Genomic DNA, 23,380 nt, shown 5'->3' with positions numbered 1-23,380 from the left:
ATTCAAAGAATCACGTGCAAGCAGTAATGTTTTTATTTCTATGACTATCTATAGGGAAAAGCATAGAATTGTAGAGGGTCACAAATTGAGAAGCCTTTTAGACCTTCCTTTCATTTTAAAAATAAGAAAAAAGAGCACTAAAGAAGTGAAAAACCTTACCCAAGGTCACACAACAAGTATATGGCAAGTCTAGGAAAGAAAAGAGGCTTTTCAGTTCTGAGTTTAGCACTGTGCTATAGTATGGAAAAATATTTACCTATATATAGCCAAGGATCTAGGCTATGGGGAAGGGGTGTCTGAAAAAGTAAAAAAAAGTTAACAGAAAATATTCAGGTAAAAAATTATCATAATTTTGTGTGGTTTGTCACACTTGGCATCACATCCTGTACGATTTTCTTTATCTAGGTTTCAGAAAAAGAAAAGAAATCTACTTTCCACTTAGATGTGGGTTCCACTGGACTTTCTCACAGTCACTGGCTGCCCTTGGGGAATATGTATGTGCTAGAGAGAAGACAAAAACAAATGAAGCAGATGCAGAAATCATATCTCCACTTCATCTGATGAATGCATTCAGGAATTAGTTTATTTAGAATACAAAATACCTACTCGCACTTGTGAAATGCCCCAGAGACCAAAATATTCAAGAACTAAATCTGCACAACATTGGGCTTTCTCTTCCTCCCCATCGATTCATGTATTTCTTCATTCAACAGTTATTTATTAAGTACCATCTATGTGCCAGGCACCAGGATCAGAGCAATGAACAAAACAGAATCCGTACCTTCATTGAGCCTACATTTCAGGGGCTATGTTTCCGGCTGATAAGGCACCTGCCACAGCGGCCAGCCAGCAAGGGATATAATCTCAGCTCTGCCACCAACTGGCTGTTGAATTTGGGTAAATTGCTCGGCTTCCATTTCTTAACTTATTAAACAGGGATATAATTAGACCCCTCGTTATAGCACTATTGAGAGGACCAAATGAGGCATTCAAGTAAAGTGCTTATAACTGTGTGTGGCATGGGGTAAACCTCAATAAACAGCAGCTTCTATTACATCCTGTTTCCCACCCATGTGCCCTCAGAGAAATGTAGAATACTAAAGTAGCCAGGAGTCTCGGTGAGGGTGCAGTCCCACCATCTTATTTTACAAGACAGGTAAATGGCATCTCAGAGGAGACAAGCAGTGTGTCCCAGGTGATACAGCATATTGGTGTTAGAGTCTCAGCTGTACTCTGATCCAAGGCCACCCCTGTGTGGGTGACCCCAGGGACCCTGGCCTGACATAGCGAGTCACACGCTTCAGGCTCTGAACCTCGCGCTTCCCAGCTCTGTTGACCTAAGCAATTTATGTAATCTCTCTGAACCTCCATTTTCCCATCCGGAGAATGGGTATGATAATGCTACTTATGATGATAGTATTAATCAGTCATAATTCTTCCCTCTCAGCTGGGAGGCTTTAACGAGACATGTTGTGATAAAGGGGTAGTAACTGTAAAGGGCTACACTGTCCAATAGAGTAGCCACTAACTACAGGTGGCTGTGAGCACTTAAAATGTGGCTGGTGTGACTGAGACATTGAATCTTTAACTTCAGTTAAATTAAAAACTAATATTCAACTCAGTTACTAGAAAATGTCCAGGTATTCCCAATTGGGGTAAGTGAATCTACTTTTTCAACAGTCTATTTTATGAAATCTTAATACAGATCAAGTGTTTCTGATGAAACAAGTGTTTCTGATGAAAATTTGGCACCAAATTGAAATGTAAACGTGTGAAATACATACAGGATTTCAAATATTTCGTATAAAAAAGTAAAGTATCTCAATAACTTTTAGCTGGTTACATATTGAAATGATCTTTTGGATATATTGAGTTGAAATTTATTTTTTAAACGAATTTCATCTTTTATGCTTTTTTCTTTTCTTTTTTTTTTTTGATGTGGCCACTGGGAAATGTTTACTTTCCTATTGTCTCACTTGATAGGTCTACTGGACAGCGTTAGTAAAGGGCCACACACATGGGAGCAGTTATCTTCCTTCCTCTCCCTGTCTTCTGGCTGTTCTTACTCGTCCTGGATGGGAAAGTGGACCATTTAGGATCCTTTGGGCCCAGCCAGTAAAAATCAGCTCTGGTTATCTTAACCAAATAGAGAAGGATGAGAATCTCATGGCTCCAAGGAAAAGCTGAAGCAGCAGGTCTGGGAAAAGATGCAGGGCAGGACCTAGGGAGCAGGGAGGCAGAGGTGGTCCCTGCCTCCTGCAGGCAGTTCTCTATTTTCAACCTCCATGTCACAATACTCCAAATTCCAGGAAGAGAGAATCTAATTGCCTAAGTTTGACTCATTTGCCAGCCCCTTGGCTGGGGAGGGTAGGAGGATGGGAAGGCACTTTGATTGACAAACCTGCGAAGACACTATTTAGTAGAGAAGAATCAGTCCCCAAAGGAGAATCAGGGTACTAGAGGAAAGAAAATGGATCCTGGGCAAGCAAGAGTCACATATGTTACTCATCGCAGTGGCCTGGGTACGGGTAAATGCTTAAGAGCTATAATAAGCAGCGGGTGAGTCTCTGCTCTGACACTGAGTCGTCACTCTGTCTCTTTAAGCCTCCGTTTCCTCAACTAGAAAATGGGAGGAGAGTGTACCTGCTGGATTCCCTCCCACTGTGAACCTGTCACAATTGCTTCAACTCTTGCTCTTGCTCTTCTTGGGGCTGTACGCCCCTGGAGAACCTAAGGGGGCCTGTGCCCTATTGGAAAGGGAAAACTCAGTTTTGACTGCAGGTCATCCTCCCATCCCACTCCCATCCCCTGCCATGGCACTGCAATACTACCACTCTCTCACGTGTGCCTGAGACCCTCGGCCACATCCTTGCTCTCTTACCCTCTCTCATAGCTTTGCTGCAAAATAAAAAATATTAAGACCTGGCATGTTTAGAGAAAACCCTTTCATCTAATTGATTAGGAATTGCTAATTCGGCAAAACTAGTCTCAGGAAGAGAACTTAATTCCTGGCACAATCTCTCCTGTTAAAAGGGAAAGAAAAGATGGTTTAGAAATTTATAAAAAACCATACTACCAGCCCCAGCTACTAGACTCCTTGGTGAACAGCTTCCTCATCTGCTTGCAAAACTGCTGCTTTGAAAGAGAGACCAGTGGCAAGAAGGATCCAGCAGAACTGGGTTGGAGTCTCAGTTATGCATGCACCCGTTCATTCATTTATTCAGCAAAATCTAGAGAAATGATTAAGACCTAGTCATTGTCATCAAGGAGTTCACAGTCTCCTAGAGTCTACTACAGATCGATAAGTGAGCAAATACCTACACAGCAATACAACAGAGTCAAGAACAAATCGTTACAGGAGCTAGAGGAGGAACCAACTAAGTCAACCAGGGAAAGTTCTTTGAGGGAGAAGATTATTCTAGGCAGAGGAAGAGAGCAGCAAATGCAAAGCCAGAGATGTTATTTGTTTGGAGAGTAGAAGTAAGTTTAGCTGAAGTCTAAGTTGCATGATGGGATGGTCAGTGATGAGCTCCAAGTTAAGTCACTTCATCTTTCTACGATTCTGTTCTACCATTTGTCCCCAACCACCTGATCTCTAAGGGTAGTTGGAAAACTGAAATTTAATTCTTCATGGACATCTTTTGCACACTGCAGTGTATTGTGGAGACAGAGGTGAGGGTGAGTTAAGAGCGCCCTAGTGGCCCTACGTAAATGACAAGAGTTCGTCAGCCATGCACTTCCTTTGGCAGAATGGCAGCGAGCATTTGTTTTTGCTAGCTCTGCTTCCAGCGCTATGTGTATGCAAATTCAGAGACCCCTGGATTTCGGCACCTCCTTCTTCCTTTCCATGAGCTCCTTGGTTTTGGAGTAAAATACATCTGGGGTCAAATTCTGGTCTGAAACTGTACCAGGTGTGAAACTGTAAGACTCTCCTTGGCCCCTTTAGCTTCTAATTTCCTCATCTATAAAATGGGACTGATATTGTCTCTCACAAGGTTCATGAGGATTCAATGAAATATTTTATGAGAAAATTCTTGGTAAACTTTCTCATAAAATATTATGAGAAATATCCAAATATCTCTAAGATCATTTTCACCACCATTATTTCCCTCTTACTTCTCAATGAGAACCACGTGTGATAAATAAACCACACTGGCATCTCAATGCGAAACATACTGTATTGAAGTCAGACCTGAATTCTAGTCCGAGTCCTGCCCTTTTCCTTTCTGATCCCTTCCCCAGCCCTTCCTCTGCTTCTTTCATTGTGTCAGGAACGATATTTTCCAGGCTTCTTTAACTACTGGCTTCCCAGCAGGTGTAGCCACTGAGATGCTCTCAATGAAGCAGGAGGCTGGAGGACAGGAGAAGGGGAAAAGCCAGGGCATTTCTTCTTCTCTTGCTCTGCCTCAGGTGCTGTATCTTGCAACTGCCGTGTATCCCAATAGCTCCAGATCTTTCTGCGTTGCAAGAGTTCTAAGTTTCCCAGAGTCCTAAGGTTCTAGCTCCTACAAGATGGGCCTGGCTCTGGACCTCTGATAACTCCACCTCCTCCTGTTGGCCCTTTAGCCCTCAGGAAAGTCACAGCTATCTGCTTTTGACAGTCCCTAGGTTGCCTCTCCATCCCATTTGGCTTCTAGCTTCTCCTATTCCTTGAGATTTTTTTTTTACTATCTGAACTGACTGGTAACCCAGGTGAGTCATTTCACTAGTAAAAGGAAGCCAGTGGATGATCCTACCTCTAAGACATCTTCCACTTTTAACATTCAAGGAATTGTTTGTCCAGGGAATTTCACAGTTGCTCATGTTTCCTTCTCCTGCTAAGTTCTTTCTCTCTCTAGCCACGGCCATCTCTCTGGTTCCATCAGTTTGCTCCAAATCAGAATTAATATCCGACCATACCACCAATACTCAAAACTTGGATATATAACATCAACATGCTCCCAACCCAGCCCTGAATTGGGAGTAAAAGATTTAACTGTATCATTCTTTGTTGTGCGTTGGCCCAGCTGATCTTTCTCTCATGTGCTTCTAGAGGCAGATCATAAGCACCTTGGATGGGTGTGTTTGTAGCGCCTGCTAAAATCACCCAGCTCAGAGCAAAGGGCTCGCAAAAGGTATCTGCTGAGAGTCTGGTGAATAAATAAATAAATTCAAGGACTGGCACAATGTAAGTCCGCTTGGTCCTAAGTTTTTAGAGTGCCCTACCTTGAACTTTTTATGCACAAACTGATTTCAAATTCTGGCTCTGCCACTTATTACTGTGTGACCTTGGGCAGCTCTAATGTCTTTGAGATGTTGCCTACTCTGCATCTTTGAGGGACTGGTTCCTACCTCACAGAGTTATTGTAAGGATAGATGGAGCTGAGGACTATTTTCTTCCCCCCCCCTCCTTGAACCCTGACCTCCTTGCAGACTTATATCTTGCCTCACCATCACGCCCCCTCCTGTTTCACGTCCAGACACGGCTCCTCTCCTCTGCTACGATTTGGAATGACAAACTCACTGCCATGCTATACCAAACACCTTTCTGGTGGTTCCCCGCTCCACACTCTGTTTCTGTTGATTTACCCTAATCCATGAACGAAAACCAGAAGGCTCTCTCTTTCGAGAGCTACGAACTAAGATGACAAAACTGCTAATGCTTATTCCCAGACCACACAATCCCCAGGCCACATCTAACACATCCAGTCAGGACAGTCATTCAGATTCCAAAGACAATGGCATTTCTCTCCACAATTTGCAAGCAAAGCAATAATGCTCTAATTATGTGTCTATTATCGTCGTCATCATAATGCACCCACATGGATGGGGGCAGCGAGGCTGGGTTAATATATTCATTAGGAACAGGCAAGAGCAACATGACATTAATACCGCTAATAACACCTAATTGAGCTTAATTACAGTGTGATGCCTAATATATTGTGATGAATTTATTCTCAAAGTATTTACATATTTGTAGTTAAGTAATTAGCATTCTGCCCATAAGTAACTCCTCAGAAGTCCACTCCAGTTCTGGAACAGACAGGAGACCAAACCCAACCTCCTGCTTGGAATGGCCTGGCCAAAGAAAAGCTCTTAATTTGTGTGGAAATATATATGTCACATCTTCCTCAAAGGCAAAGGGAACGGGTCCCACTGGGAAGGCTTTTGTGGGAAGATGGCGGCAGGAGAGAGATTTGCTCCTGTCCACTTCAAGAGTCTGACCGAGATTAAGAGCCTGCATGCTGGGGGCTTTGCTGTGCTTGTCACACCACACAGGGAGCTCTGTGATCTGTCCTAGGTGACAGACTTGAAGAGGGACATCCGCAAACTGGGGGAGGGTGATCCAGGTGGAGAGAGAGCCCACAGAGGTGCACCTGAAAGTACTCATCACATTTAATTTGCAGAGAAGAGTCACTGAGATATGAGAGCTGTCTTCTTGGGCTTGCAGGGCTGACATGGGGCAACAGGAACAGACTCTGAAGTGGACAATAGCATAGATTTTCAAGTCAAGGAGACGTATTTGAATCCCAGCTTGGCCACTTCCTATCCACATGACCTTGGGCCAAATACACCCTGTCTCTAGGCCTCCGTTTCCTCTTTGGGTTGTATTAATTACATCTTAAAACAGGAGACGATGCCTGAGATCTGGAATCCCAGATTCTTCAGCTTACCTGCCTCATGGAACAAAGATTCAATAGCCCAGGAGCTAGAAGAAGACTGTATTGCATTCTCACCACGTAAAGCCTGGTGACGTGGAGCAAGTAACTGGATCACCGTAGAACTCAGCTTTCTCACCTATAAAACAAAGATTAATATCACACCTAACAGGATTGTCATGAGAATTGAATGAAGAAAATAATTCATGGAAGGTGTTTTGCTTGGAACACTCAGCATACAGTGAGCACTCAATGATAGTATTATTATTACTATGGCCTCCTCTTTTGTTTAAGGTTCAGCTTCAGAGGAGAATATCCACCCTAGCTAGTTGAGGCAGAAATGGGGTTGATTATAGGGATTAAATGTCCGAGAGGGTTATTGACTGTTGAAGACAAGCTCAAGGTTGAATTTTCAAGAAGAAACTCCCAAAGCCATGCCATAGGTCGCAAGAGAGCTGCTGCTTCTCGTACCATCAGAGGCCACCCAGCAACAAATCCATCTTCATGGCCATAGTGAGGAAGCCACTGTGATCAGGAAACTGCCGTGATTAGGAGGCTATGACTATGGCTGCTAGCTGCATAGCCACGTGGTGCCTGTTGCAATCGCCTCCAGCTGCACTGCCACAGACACCCTGCATCTCAACCCCCATGAAGCTGGTTCATGGACAGAGAAACCTCTGTTCCTGCAACTGCAGAAAAAAAAAAAACCAAGACTCTGCCAGTTTCCAGCAGAAGTAGCAGAAGGAAGGCCTCCCTCACTTCTAAATCTCACACAAGCCGATCTGATTGGCCGAACTCCAATGACAACTAGAACCCCAACTGCAGGGGAGTCTAGGAAAGGAGTCTTGAAAATGACCTTTCAAAATGCTGCAGTACAGAAAAGTGCGCTACAAGGAGGGTAAGAATGGATACTGAGTTCTAATTTACCATATCCATCATGCCTCCACTGTGCTGTTCCAAGGTGAATAAACAACCTTCTAGGAAAACATCCTGTCTACTACTAGCCAGGACTTCAGCTCCAGAGCCCTCTCTGGTTGTCCATACAATTTCTGAAAAAATCTCTTTTGCTCCTCCAGCTTAAGAACCAGACAAGAATTTAGGCAAGTAACTACTCATTGGGCCTTTTCCTTAACCATGTCCCAATCTTAAATCTGACCATTTCCACAGCAGGAAGAACCTTGCCAAATCCAATCCCAAAAGAGAGAGAGCACTTCACCCTAAAGCATAGAGCTGACGCCCTAAGCACAATGTCCGTTTCTCCTTTTGTGATCCTGTTTATGCTCCACGGAAGGGGGAGAGCAAAGGGAATCTCCCAACTGGAGGTCAGCTTAGGCTCGTCTTACGGCCCCAGCCCTGCGCTAGCTATCCTCCTGTGCCAGTCGCACCCTCCCAGATCCACTCTCTGCCTTTCTTCTGCCGAGAGGCTGACCCGCAAGGCTAACATCTCCAGAGCTCCTTACATTTAAGTTTCCAGTTGAGTTTGCCCAGTGGGACGTACTGGCAGAAAACCCAAGTCAAGAGGAGAGACTGCTTCCCTGCTTCCTCCACCTATCAGCACTGAAGTTCTGGCAGTGTCTACATCCCTCTGTGGCTATGGCTCCTGCCAGGTAACTCTACTTCCTGGGCTCCGGGAACACCTTCTTCTCTTTCACCTTAAGGCCTAGGGGAAAGAATGACTTTCCACTGTTCCTAGTTCCTGACTACATCAACATCACCTGCTGGCTCATTTAGCCCTGCCCCATTCTATTTGATTCTATTACTAAATTCTCTTCGGTTAAAGAGTATTTCCTGCAGGGCTCCTGACTAATACAGGCTGCAAGGAAAGTCTATCTAAGACAGATCATTTCCCCTTTTTTCAAAACTTAATTCATTGATATTCCTTTCACTCCTCCCACTAAACTCCCCACTCCTTCCAAAAGGAGCTCTACCGTGTGCTTGGGCTATATCAGAGTTCTTCGCTCCTAGCAGAGAAGTGAAAGGTGGGGAGGATGCCTTGGCTTCCCTTAGGAGTTAGAATGTGCAGGAAACACATGGTTAGAAGAATAAAGTGAGATGACACACAGGCATCCTGTGCAGAGTGCTGGCCCCCAGTCAGTGCCCAGCTGTACAGTCAGGCCATTCAAGCTGGCTGTTCTCTCGTTCTCTGTAATCCCCTGCTTAACCAGTCCCTGCTTCACTCACATGACTACCCAATCCTCTTAATTACAGGGCTTAATTAGTCCCTGGTAACTGGTGAGCCCACCTGATGTCAATTCCCCCTATAAATGGTATCCTCCTCCCCCAAGTAGCAAAGCCCGCTGCCATGTCCTGCTTGCCACCTGCCGTCAATGGTAGGGTGTCGCTCTAGGACCTTTTGCCTAAGATGTCCTGTCCAATAAACCACTGATGTCTCTCTCTATGTCTCTGGGCTCTTTCTTCAGTCTCAAGGCTGGGCAACGACAAGGCTTGCAGGCCTGCAGGGTGCAGCCCAACACCAGTGCATGATGGTTCCCTGCCCTCTTTCATTCTCTCCCTTGTCCCCCAATCCAGAAATCAAACAATAACAGGCAGAACGATTAAACACTGAACTCTGCAAACAAATGATCAGACTCCAAATCCAAGCTCTAGGGTCCGTGATGTTGGGCTAACAATTCGCCCATTCTGTGCCTCTATTTCCCCCTCTGAAAATACTGATTATAATAGTAATATCTATCTCTTAAGGTTATTATAAGGATTAAATGAATAAACTGTACAAAGAATTTAGAACAGTGCTTTGCATATAGTAAATAAGCTCAATAAATTGTTGTTTGTTTAGTTTGAAAACATTGTATGATAAGACAGAGATACAAGCCACATTCTGGGGAAGGGAAAGGTGCTTGTCAGGTTTTGATGCTCTGAGCACAATTTTGTCTTTAATAGGAAAGTAGGATCTACTTAGTCCAGGAAATGATTGTAGAACAATTCCTAAAAGGGATTTTATAATCCAGAACTTTTGAAAGATGACACAAGGATGAAAAAATAATAATAATAAACCCCCAGCCTGAAGAGAGAATTGTATGCCCGTGTATATCAGGAGATAAAATGGGCACCAGTATCAGTCTCCACAACCTCCTCAATAAGGAAGTGGTCAAGGATGACCTGGGCTTAAATGTCCCTCTGCCACTTGGTAGCCACTGACCCCAGGCAAGTTACAGAGCTACACAGAACACTCAGTTTTCCATCTTTAAAAAAACGTGGGTCGAAGAGTGTTTCCGGGAAGATGGCAGAAGAGTAAGACGTGGAGATCACCTTCCTCCCCACAGATACACCAGAAATACATCTACACGTGGAACAACTCCTACAGAACACCTACTGAACGCTGGCAGAAGACCTCAGACCTCCCAAATGGCAAGAAACCCCCCACGCACCTGGGTAGGGCAAAAGAAAAAAGAATAAACAGAGACAAAAGGATAGGGACGGGACCCGCACCAGTGGGAGGCAGCTGTGAAGGAGGAAAAGTTTCCACACACTAGGAAGCCCCTTCGTGGGCGGAGACTGCGGTTGGTGGAGGGGGGAGCTTCGGAGCGACGGACGAGAACATAGCAACAGGGGTGCTGGGGGCAAAGCGGCGAGATTCCCGCACAGAGGATCAGGGCCGACCGGCACTCACCAGGCCGAGAGGCTTGCCTGCTCCCCCGCCGGGTAGGGCGGGGCTGGGAGCTGAGGCTCGGGCTTCGGTCGGAGCGCAGGGAGAGGACTGGGGTTGGCGGCGTGAACACAGCCTGCAAGGGGTTAGTGCGCCACGGCTAGCCAGGAGGGAGTCCGGGGAAAAGTCTGGACCTGCCGAAAAGGCAAGAGACTTTTTCTTCCCTCTTTGTTTCCTGGTGCGCGAGGAGAGGGGATTAAGAGCGCTGCTTAAGGAGCTCCAGAGACGGGCGCGAGCCGCGGCTAAAAGCGCGGACCCCAGAGACGGGCATGAGACGCTAAGGCTGCTGCTGCCGCCACCAAGAAGCCTGTGTGTGAGCACAGGTTACTATCCACACCCTGCTTTCGGGGAGCCTGTGCAGCCCGCCACTGCCAGGGTCCCGGGATCCAGGGACAACTCCCCCGGGAGAACGCATGGCGCACCTCAGGCTGGTGCAACGTCACGCCGGCCTCTGCCGCCGCACGCTCGCCCGCACTCCGCGCCTCTCCCTCTACCCAGCCTGAGTGCGCCAGAGCCCCCGAATCAGTGGTTCCTTTAACCCCGTCCTGTCTGAGCGAAGAACAGACGCCCTCCGGCGACCTACACGCAGAGGCGGGGCCAAATCCAAAGCTGAGCCCCGGGAGCTGTGAGAACAAAGAAGAGAAAGGGAAATTTCTCCCAGCAGCCTCAGAAGCAGGGGATTAAATCTCCACAATCAACTTGATGTACCTGCATCGGTGGAATACCTGAATAGACAACGAATCATCCCAAATTAAGGAGGTGGACTTCGAGAGCAAGACTTATGATTTTTTCCCCTTTTCCTCTTTTTGTGAGTGTGTATGTGTATGCTTCTGTGTGAGATTTTGTCTGTATAGCTTTGCTTCCACCATTTGTCCTAGGGTTCTATCCGTCCATTTCTTTTTTTTAACTTTTTTCTTTTTTTTCTTAATAATTATTTTTTTATTTTAATAACTTTATTGTATTTTATCTTACTTTATTTTATTTTACTTTATCTTCTCTTTCTTTTTATCCTTCCTTCCCTCCTTCCTTCCTACCTTCCTCCCTCCCTCCCTCCCTCCCTCCTTTCTTTCTTTCTTTCTACTTCTACTAATCTTTCTTTCTACTTTTTCTCCCTTTTATTCTGAGCTGTGGGGATGAAAGGCTCTTGGTGCTGCAGCCAGGAGTCAGTGCTGTGCCTCTGAGGTGGGAGAGCCAACTTCAGGACACTGGTCACAAAAGACTTCCCAGCTCCGCATAATATTGAACAGTGAAAATCTCCCAGAGATCTCCAACTCAACACAAGCACCCAGCTTCACTCAACGACCAGCAAGCTACAGTGCTGGACATCCTATGCCAAACAACTAGCAAGACAGGAACACAACCCCACCCATTAGCAGAGAGGCTGCCTAAAATCATAACAAGTCCACAGACACCCCAAAACACACCACCAGACGTGGACCTGCCCACGAGAAAGACAAGATCCAGCCTCATCCACAGGAACACAGGCATTAGTCCCCTCCACCAGGAAGCCTACACAACCCACTGAACAAACCTTAGCCACTGGGGGCAGACACCAAAAACAATGGGAAATACGAACCTGCAGCCTGCAAAAAGGAGACCCCAAACACAGTAAGATAAGCAAAATGAGAAGACAGAAAAACACACAGCAGATGAAGGAGCAAGATAAAAACCCACCAGACCTAGCAATTGAAGAGGAAATAGGCAGTCTACCTGAAAAATAATTCAGAATACTGATAGTAAAGATGATCCAAAATCTTGGAAATAGAATAGACAAAATGCAAGAAACATTTAACAAGGACCTACAAGAACTAAAGAGGAAAGAAGCAATGATGAACAACACAATAAATGAAATTAAAAATACTCTAGAAGGGATCAATAGCAGAATACCTGAGGCAGAAGAACGGACAAGTGACCTGGAAGATAAAATAGTGGAAATAACTACTGCAGAGCAGAATAAAGAAAAAAGAATAAAAAGAACTGAGGACAGTCTCAGAGACCTCTGGGACAACATTAAATGCACCAACATTCGAATTATAGGGGTTCCTGAAGAAGAAGAGAAAAGAAAAGGGACTGAGAAAATATTTGAAGAGATTATAGTTGAAAACTTGCCTAATATGGGAAAAGAAATAGTTAATCAAGTCCAGGAAGCACAGAGAGTCCCAAACAGGATAAATCCAAGGAGAAATACACCAAGACACATATTAATCAAACTGTCAACAATTAAATACAAAGAAAACATATTAAAAGCAGCAAGGGAAAAACAACAAATAACACACAAGGGAATCCCCATAAGGTTAAAAGCTGATCTTTCAGCAGAAACTCTGCAAGCCAGAAGGGACTGGCAGGACATATTTAAAGTGGTGAAGGAGAAGACCCTACACCCAAGATTACTCTACCCAGCAAGGATCTCATTCAGATTTGATGGAGAAATTAAAACCTTTACAGACAAGCAAAAGCTGAGATAGTTCAGCACCACCAAACGAGCTTTACAACAAATACTAAAGGAACTTCCCTAGGCAAGAAACACAAGAGAAGGAAAAGACCTACAATAACGAGCCCAAAACAATTAAGAAAGTGGAAATAGGAACATACATATCGATAATTACCTTAAATGTAAATGGACTAAATGCTCCCACAAAAAGACACAGATTGGGCGAATTGATACAAAAACAAGACCCATATATTTGCTGTCTACAAGAGACCCACTTCAGACCTAGAGACACATACAGACTGAAAGTAAGGGGATGGAAAAAGATATTTCATGCAAATGGAAACCAAAAGAAAGCTGGAGTAGCAATTCTCATATCAGACAAAATAGACCTTAAAATAAAGACTATTAGAAGAGACAAAGAAGGACACTACATAATGATCAAGGGATTGATCCAAGAAGAAGATATAACAATTGTAAATATTTATGCACCCAACATAGGAACACCTCAATACATAAGGCAAATACTAACAGCCATAAAAGGGGAAATTGGCAGTCACACATTCATAGTAGGGGACTTTAACACCCCACTTTCAACAATGGACAGATCATCCAAAATGAAAATAAATAAGGAAACACAAGCTTTAAATGATACATTAAACAAGATGGACTTAATTGATATTTATAGGACATTCCATCCAAAAACAACAGAATACACATTTTTCTCAAGTGCTCATGGAACATTCTCCAGGATAGATCATATCTTGGGTCACAAATCAAGCCTTGGTAAATTTAAGAAAATCGAAATTGTATCAAGTAGCTTTTTCAACCACAGTGCTATGAGACTAGATATCAATTACAGGAAAAGATCTGTAAAAAATACAAAGACATGGAGGCTAAACAATACACTACTTAATAACGAACTGATCACTGTAGAAATCAAAGAGGAAATCAAAAAATACCTAGAAACAAATGACAATGGAGACACGATGACCCAAAACCTATGGGATGCAGCAAAAGCAGTTATAAGAAGGAAGTTTATAGCAATACAATCCTACCTTAAAAAACAGGAAACATCTCGAATAAACAACCTAAACTTGCACCTAAATCAATTAGAGAAAGAAGAACAAAGAAAACCCCAAAGTTAGCAGAAGAAAAGAAATCATACAAATCAGATCAGAAATAAATGAAAAAGAAATGAAGGAAATGATAGTAAAGATCAATAAAACTAAGAGCTGGTTCCTTGAGAAGATAAACAAAATTGATAAACCATTAGCCAGACTCATCAAGAAAGAAAGGGAGAAGACTCAAATCAATAGAAATAGAAATGAAAAAGGAGAAGTAACAACTGACACTGCAGAAATACAAAAGATCATGAGAGATTACTACAAGCAACTATATGCCGATAAAATGGACAACCTGGAAGAAATGGACAAATTCTTAGAAATGCACAACTGCCAAGACTGAATCAGGAAGAAATAGAAAATATGAACAGACCAATCACAAGCACTGAAATTGAAACTGTGATTAAAAATCTTCCAACAAACAAAAGCCCAGGATCAGATGGCTTCACAGGCGAATTCTATCAAACATTTAGAGAAGAGCTAACACCTATCCTTCTCAAACACTTCCAAAATAGAGCAGAGGGAGGAACACTCCCAAACTCATTCTACGAGGCCACCATCACCCTGATACCAAAACCAGACAAGGATGTCACAAAGAAAGAAAACTACAGGCCAATATCACTGATGAACATAGATGCAAAAATCCTCAACAAAATACTAGGAAACAGAATCCAACAGCACATTAAAAGGATCATACATCATGATCAAGTGGGGTTTATTCCAGGAATGCACGGATTCTTCAATATACTAAAAACAATCAATGTGATACACCATTAACAAATTGAAGGAGAAAAACCATATGATCATCTCAATAGATGCAGAGAAAGCTTTTGACAAAATTCAACACCCATTTATGATAAAAACCCTGCAGAAAGTAGGCATAGAGGGAACTTTCCTCAACATAATAAAGGCCATATAAATAATAAAGGCCACAGCCAACATCGTCCTCAATGGTGAAAAACTGAAAGCATTTCCACTAAGATCAGGAGCAAGCCACGGTTGCCCACTCTCACCACTCTTACTCAACATAGTTTTGGAAGTTTTAGCCACAGCAATCAGAGAAGAAAAGGAAATAAAAGGAATCCAAATCAGAAAAGAAAAAGTAAAGCTGTCACTGTTTGCAGATGACATGATACTATACATAGAGAATCCCAAAGATGCTACCAGAAAACTACTAGAGCTAATCAACGAATTTGGTAAAGTAGCAGGATACAAAATTAATGCACAGAAATCTCTGGCATTCCTATACACTAATGATGAAAAATCTGAAAGTGAAATCAAGAAAACACTCCCATTTACCATTGCAACAGAAAGAATAAAATATCTAGGAATAAACCTACCTAAGGAGACAAAAGACGTGTATGCAGAAAATTATAAGACACTGATGAAAGAAATTAAACATGATACAAATAGATGGAGAGATATACCATGTTCTTGGATTGGAAGAATCAACATTGTGAAAATGACTCTACTACCCAAAGCAATCTACAGATTCAATGCAATCCCTATCATACTACCACTGGTATTTTTCGCAGAACTAGAACAAAAAAATTCACAATTTGTATGGAAACACAAAAGACCCCGAATAGCCAAAGCAATCTTGAGAACGAAAAACGGAGCTGGAGGAATCAGGCTCCCTTACTTCAGACTATACTACAAAACTACACTAATCAAGACAGTATGGTACTGGCACAAAAACAGAAATATAGATCAATGGAACAGGATAGAAAGCCCAGAGATAAACCCACGCACATATGGTCACCTTATCTTTGATAAAGGAGGCAGGAATATACAGTGGAGAAAGGACAGCCTCTTCAATAAGTGGTGCTGGGAAAACTGGACAGGTACACATAAAAGTATGAGATTAGATCACTCCCTAACACCATACACAAAAATAAGCTCAAAATGGATTAAAGACCTAAATGTAAGGCCAGAAACTATCAAACTCTTAGAGGAAAACATAGGCAGAACACTCTGTGACATAAATCACAGCAAGATCCTTTTTGACCCACCTCCTAGAGAAATGGAAATAAAAACAAAAATAAACAAATGGGTCCTAATGAAACTTCAAAGCTTTTGCACAGCAAGGGAAACCATAAAGAAGACCAAAAGACAACCCTCAGAATGGGAGAAAATATTTTCAAATGAAGCAACTGACAAAGGATTAATCTCCAAAATTTATAAGCAGCTCATGCAGCTGAATAACAAAAAAACAAACATCCCAATCCAAAAATGGTCCGAAGACCTAAACAGACATTTCTCCAGAGAAGATATACAGACTGCCAACAAACACATGAAAGAATGCTCAACTTCATTAATCATTAGAGAAATGCAAATCAAAACTACAATGAGATATCATCTCACACCAGTCAGAATGGCCGTCGTCAAAAAATCTAGAAACAATAAATGCTGGAGAGGGTGTGGGGAAAAGGGAACTCTCTTGCACTGCTCATGGGAATGTGGATTGGTACAGCCACTATGGAAAACAGTATGGAGGTTCCTTAACAAACTACAAATAGAACTACCATATGACCCAGCAATCCCACTACTGGGCATATACCCTGAGAAAACCATAATTCAGAAAGAGTCATGTACCAAAATGTTCATTGCAACTCTATTTACAATAGCCCGGAGATGGAAACATCCTAAGTGTCCATCATCGGATGAATGGATAAAGAAGACGTGGCACATATATACAATGGAATATTACTCAGCCGTAAAAAGAAACGAAATTGAGCTATTTGTAATGAGGTGGACAGACCTAGAGTCTGTCATACAGAGTGAAGTAAGTCAGAAAGAGAAAGACAAATACCGTATGCTAACACATATATATGGAATTAAAAAAAAAATGTCATGAAGAACCTAGGGGTAAGACAGGAATAAAGACACAGACCTACTGGAGAACGGACTTAAGGATATGGGGAGGGGTAAGGGTGAGCTGTGACAAAGTGAGAGAGAGGCATGGACATATATACACTACCAAACATAAGGTAGATAGCTAGTGGGAAGCAGCCGCATAGCACAGGGAGATCAGCACGGTGCTTGTGACCGCCTGGAGGGGTGAGATAGAGAGGGTGGGAGGGAGGGAGACGCAAGAGGGAAGAGACATGGGAACATATGTATATATATAACTGATTCACTTTGTTATAAAGCAGAAACTAACAACAACAACAAAAAAAATACGTGAGTCCTATGATACTTTCCTCTCAGGCTGCTGTGGAGACCAAGCACGAGAACCATTGTAAAGTGGATGAAGGCTGCCTAACCCATTCCTCCCTCCACACCCCTCCCTGTGACTAGGCTTTGCTTATGGCCTCACTCCAAGTACAGCCCTAAGATACAGGATCTGTTACCTGTTGAGCTCTTTGGGGTTGGGCTGCTGCATGCTGTACAGGTAGCTACTCCCTGTCTCCCAGACTCAGGGTTCTGGGTCTTTAGTCTCTGCTTTTGCTGTCTTCTCCTACACCATCAGTATTGTCAGTCTCAACGGAAGGGGCCTATGAGTCTCCCTTTTGAGGTGAATAGATTCTTCTTTCTTGACACCATGCAGGATCTATGCATAGCAGCCCAATGACATGCTCCTTGTGCATCATTATTGAACAAACCCCAGGAAGGCTTAATGAGCACTGCTGTTAACCCATCATAGTCCAATATCATGGAGATTTCACCAGGCCTATGGAAGGAAGTTAAAAGGACGCTGCAGAGTCCAAAGTGGAATAACCACACTTGTTATCGGGGTTCTTTGTGCTCTGTTGTGCCTGCATCCTGCCTAGTCTCCTCCCCACAGAGTGAGATCCTCTAGAAAAATTGGAAAAAGGATGGTCTAAGGCAAACACGCCATCTTTACCACTGGATTTATTCCCTGAATCACCTTGCCTCTGTTTAAATAACCTAGGGGGAAAATCTAGGGTAGTTTCTATTTTCTAGTTGGACCCCGACTGTTATGGGGAGTGAGACTATAGACAGGAGGCCAGTCAGGAGGTGTGGCAATTGTCTTGAGATGAAAGACTGGGGATTCAAAACTAAGACAGTAGCAGTGGGATGAAGGAGAGAGGAAGGCGATCAAGAAACATTTTAGAGGAAACCCTCCTACATTGTTGGTGGGAATATAAATTGAGGTAGCCACTATGGAGAGCAGTATGAATGTTCCTTAAAAAACTAAAAATAGAACTACCATATGACCCAGCAATCCCACTCCTGGGCATATACCCGGAGAAAATATATAATTCGAAAAGATACATGCACCCCTATATTCATTGCAGCACTATTTATAATAGTCAGGACATGGAAGCAACCTGAATGTCCATCGACAGAGGAATGGATAAAAAGGATGTGTACATATATATAATGGAATATTACTCAGCCATAAGAAAGAACAAAATAATGCCATTTGCAGCAACATGGATGGACCTAGAGATTGTCATACTGAGTGAAGTCAGACAGAGAAAGACAAATATTGCATGATATCACCTGTAGGTGGAATCTAAAAAAGGGTACAAATGAACTTATTTACAAAACAGAAGTAGAGACACAGATGTAGAAAACAAACTTATGGTTACCAGAGAGTAAGGGGGGGAGGGATAAATTGGGAGATTGGGGTTGACATATACACACTACTATATATAAAATAGATAACTAATAAGGACCTACTGTATAGCACAGGGAACTCTACTCAATACTTTGTAATGGCCTTTATGGGAAAAGAATCTAAAAAAGAGTGGCTATGTGTATATGTATAACTGATTCACTTTGCTGTACACCTGAAACTAACACAACATTGTAAATCAACTATAGTCCAATAAAAATTTTAAAAAAGAAACATTTTTAGAAATAGAACAATAGGACTTGGTGACCAGTCTAATCTTAAACACGAGGAAGAAAGGGGCATTAGCAAGTCCTAAACCTCTTGGTTTGAGGAGCACGTGAAGATGACGATGTCATTCAGTGAGGCAGAGCGTGAGTGGTGAATAGTTTGGGAGGTGTTTTTAGTCAAATATCTAGTAGATAATGAAGCATATGGCTCTGTAACGACCATTTATCATTTTGTATCCCAGAGCCCCTTCCTGATGGGAATAGCAGCCCCTTCTGTTTTCAGATATTGTTCTAAATAATTGATCTGAATGGAAGCTGACATCTTTGTCTGAGATTCTGCTGACCTGGCTCAATCAATTCATGAAAAGGTAGGTCCTTGAATCAGGGAAAACCAATCTGAATTCTTCACCAGGATTTTTTAACCAGGGCAAAGGAGCCTCTTTCCTCCCTTTTTATAGAGATTGTGAGCTAGAGATGTGGGCGGCCAGAAAATCATGGAGAAGCCAGTCTGAGAGAATGGCGCCAACAGGAAAGGCAAAGCAGAACCAAGTATGGTAAGGACCACCTTGTAGGCGGCTGTGAGTACAAAAGGAGGTAAGCCACATGAAAAGTCTAGCACTGGGCATGGCACTTAGTAGTTACTCAATAAGCTGTCTTAACCGAGGGTACCAACTGTGAGCTTTGAATGGGCAAAGAAAGGACCGGATGATTTCAACCAGAGAGGGGATGACATTTGGAATGGGTTTTGAAGGATGGGTTGAACTCCAACTGGGAGGGCTGGATTTTAGGAACTCTCTGGCTCCAGGGGAGTCAGGAGTAAAAGCTGCCTGGCGAGAGCCTGGCCTGCCCTGTCCCGTCCGCGAAGTCCTCTTCTCCAGAGGAGGCTTTGCAGAAGAAGCCTGCCTGCCACACTCAGCCTGCAGCCGTGACCTTGCTGAGCCTTGAGAGTGACAAGAACAGAGCCCATGATTATTAACCTTACCACTTGTTTCTGTAGTTTATTGTGACAAGACAATGCAATAAGGAGGGAGGTAATCAAAAAGCAATTTTGTAGCAGTAAGCTTAAAGTGACAAACCTTGCTTTTCCTAAATAAATCATCATTATTCCCATATGGCTCAGGACTGACAACTTGGGTTTCCTTAGTAACTGAGTACTTAGCTAAACCTGTGGCCCAGTGCGAGTGAGAACGAGCTGCATCTGGAGAGGAGAACCAGTTGCCAAGTCTTTCCCAGAGGTCTCCTCCTCCTTGCAGATGAGCGAGGTAGCCATTAGCATTCCGGCTTTCACATCCTCCGCGTGCACTGTTCTCTGGGGATCCCTGAGGTCTATGACACATAGTAATTTGTCATTTTGCAGCATCATTAATTTGGTTTTTGAGAGCTATTTGCTTTGTGAGTAAGTGGGTTTGAGAACCCCAGCATGCATACCTCAGAGGTTTACAAGGTAATGCTCATGAACTGAATTCTAAAAATGTGCAAAACCTGGTTTCTCTGTGAATCATATTTCTGAAAAGAAAAACCAGGAGCTAATGCTGGTAATGGAAGGGAAGAAAAAGTAATGAAGACGAGGGAAGCAACGGCTCTTAGGAAGGAAAAGTTTTGTGGCCAAAGTAATATATTCTGGATTGACATTTGCAAATAGCATCTGGATTTACAAGGGTTTCTGAATATATCCTTTGTGAGGGTTAAGAATCTATGCTGCTTTTTAAAAGCTAGCTCCTCTACACACTACTGTATATAAAATAAACAACAAGGACCTACTGTATAGACAGGAAACTATACTTAATATTTTTTTTGTGTGTATATACATACATATACATATGTATACATATATATATCTGAATCACTTTGCTGATACAACATTGAAACTAATACAACATTGTAAATCAACTAATACAACATTGTAAATCAACTATATGTCAATAAAAAAAGAAATAAAAATTTAAAAATAAATAAATAAAAGCTAGCTCCTTTCTCCCTTCTTCCCTTCCTGTTTTCCTCCCTTCTGTGTACACATTTATATGTGTACACTTAGACCTACCTGGTCTAAGCCATGGGCTCTACACACAGAGGCTGCACAGCCCCAGTTGTCAAGACCTGACAGCCTGGCTGGGGAGACAGACAGGTGGACAGATGGGCTACATGTCCAGGCTGGGAACTCAGAGGTGAGCGTGACCATCCCGGTCTGCAGGCTCTAGTGAGGAGCCACGGAGGGAGTGATGTTTGAGCCAGGCCCTGAGGGACATGTGGGATTTGACACGTGGGACGACGGGCCAATGGCCTAAGGAGTGCCCTGAAGTCTAGTGGAGCTTGAACATCAAGTCATTGGAGGCTGCGGGTGGGTGAGTTTGGGACAGACTTGGAGGGGCCTGCACTCCACACTCAGAACCCTGCCATGCCAAGATGCCTCCTCCAGGCTGCCCTCTACTTACCCTCCAATTCTCTGGTGCTTCTGGCCTCAGGGCCTCTGATGCAATGGGCTCCTCCTCCCCACTCCCTGCTTCATCAGCAGCCTACAGCTCTTGCTTTGAACTCCCCTTCCTTGGAAATGACAGAGAGCCTCCCATAAACACTCCATCTAAAGTTTCTATTTTTCTTCATGGTCTTTAACAACAACAGCAACAAAGAATTCTACATTTATTCTTTAGTTTACTTGTTATATCTCTCATCTCTTTTAGTTTACTTGTTATATCTCTCATCTCTCCTAGACTCTAAGTTCCTGGAAATCAGAGGAAACTTTTTTTTTTTTTTTTTTTTTTTTTTCGGTACGCGGGCCTCTCACTGTTGTGGCCTCTCCCGTTGTGGAGCACAGGCTCCGGGAGCGCAGGCTCAGCGGCCATGGCTCACGGGCCCAGCCGCTCTGCGGCATGTGGGATCCTTCCGGACCAGGGCACGAACCCGTGTCCCCTGCATCGGCAGGCGGACTCTCAACCACTGCGCCACCAGGGAAGCCCCAGAGGAGACTTTTTATTGATTCATGACTGCACCCTCCATACCTGAGAGCGGGCCTCTTTGCACATGGCTGATCTTCAACAAGTGCTGGCTGAATGAATGAATGAATGAATGAATGAGTTAAGACTCAGTTTAGAGGTCACCTCCCCCCACCAGCCATCCCTCCAAGTCTGGAACTGTCCTATGTGTGTTTCCTAATGCCTGTGCTTACCCGATCACAGCGCTTACTAATAACACAAAATTGAAAGCGTTTACTTGCCTGCTCTCACTACCGCAACCAAGAGCTCCCTAAAGGCAGAGGAACATCAGTCTTCCCCATCCAGCGCCTGGCAGAAATGTTTGTTAAACTGACACTTTGCCCCCGTAACAGGAGTGTTTTCCTGGGTGGTTGGAGGAGGCTGGACACTTTCTGTGAGTTGCCACCACCCTCCCCGTCCCGTGGGAGGAGAGGCTGGATGAAATGGGTTTCCTTTGGGGCTCCACGGCTGGGGTTCCTGCTCTGTGGTCCCAGCTTCCTTCCTGCTGATGACATCAGGAAAGCAGGGCTGGCCCCTCCTGCTGGCTGCCAGCTCTGCGTCAGCATCCTGTCTGCGCCAGCATCCTGTCTGCCTCACAGATGCTCCTCTTTGCAAGCTGACTGGTACCCTGAGGTGACTGCCTGTGCTCCTGCGTGCGGACAATAAGGTTGTGGGCTGTGTTTGAAAGCAGAGTTTGAGCGGCCAAGACGGGTCTCCCACACCGCCCCACCAACCCCAGCTTTTTCATTCCCACCCAGGGTGCCAGCCAGATTGGAGGGCTTCTCTCAGGAAGGTGCAGGATTGCCCATTTGGTGTGTACTTCACATGGGTGGTCTCAACCATGCCTCTTAACAAACAGCCTTGGGAGTAAAAAGGGTAGAGCTTAAGACAGGTCAGCTGTGTGGCAAGGGAATGTGTGCATAGACTGTGATTTTAAAGAGGGTGGCAGGGTACTCACTTTGAAGGTAACATTTGAGAAGGAATTTCAAGGAAGTGAGGGCATTAACCAACTGAATCCCTGGTGAAAGAACATTCCAGGCAGAAGGGAGAGCGATGCAAAAGCCCCAAGGTGGGAGCTTCCTAGAGTGTTTGAACAGCAAGGAGGTCTTTGAAGTTGAGCGGAGTGAGTGTGGGTGAGACTCATAAGAGGTGATGTCAGAGGAAAGGCTGAGGGGGACAGACCACGTAAGCCACTGAAGGACTTTGGCTTTGCTTGAATGAAATGGGGTCCATCGTGGGGATGTGAACAGAGGAGAAGCACAATCTGACTTGCATTTCTGAAGGATTGCTCTTGCTGCTGGGTCGAGAACAGACTGCAAGGGGGCAAGGAAAGGCAGAACTAGTGCAGGAGAAGCTTGAATGACCCAAGCAAGGGCAGCATGGGAGATGGCTTGGATGAGGGTGACAGAAGTGGAGAAGGTGGCAAGTAGCAGCATTCTGGATATGGAAGGTAGAGCCGACAGGATTTCCTGAGGTATTGAAAATGGGATACGAAAGTAAGATTTTTAAAAAATATGGACGATATACACCACCAAATGTAAAATAGATAGCTAGTGGGAAGCAGCCGCACAGCACAGGGAGATCAGCTCGGTGCCCTGTGTTCACCTAGAGGGGTGGGATAGGGAGGGTGGGAGGGAGACGCAAGAAGGAGGAGATATGGGGATGTATGTGTACGTATAGCTGATTCACTTTGTTATGAAGCAGAAACTAACACACCATTGTAAAGCAATTATAATCCAATAAAG

Source organism: Tursiops truncatus, chromosome 1 (genome assembly GCF_011762595.2).
Source record: "Tursiops truncatus isolate mTurTru1 chromosome 1, mTurTru1.mat.Y, whole genome shotgun sequence".
NCBI classification, from domain to species: Eukaryota; Metazoa; Chordata; class Mammalia; order Artiodactyla; family Delphinidae; genus Tursiops; species Tursiops truncatus.
The sequence above is the reverse complement of the archived record's forward strand: the minus strand, read 5'-3'. Positions refer to the sequence as shown.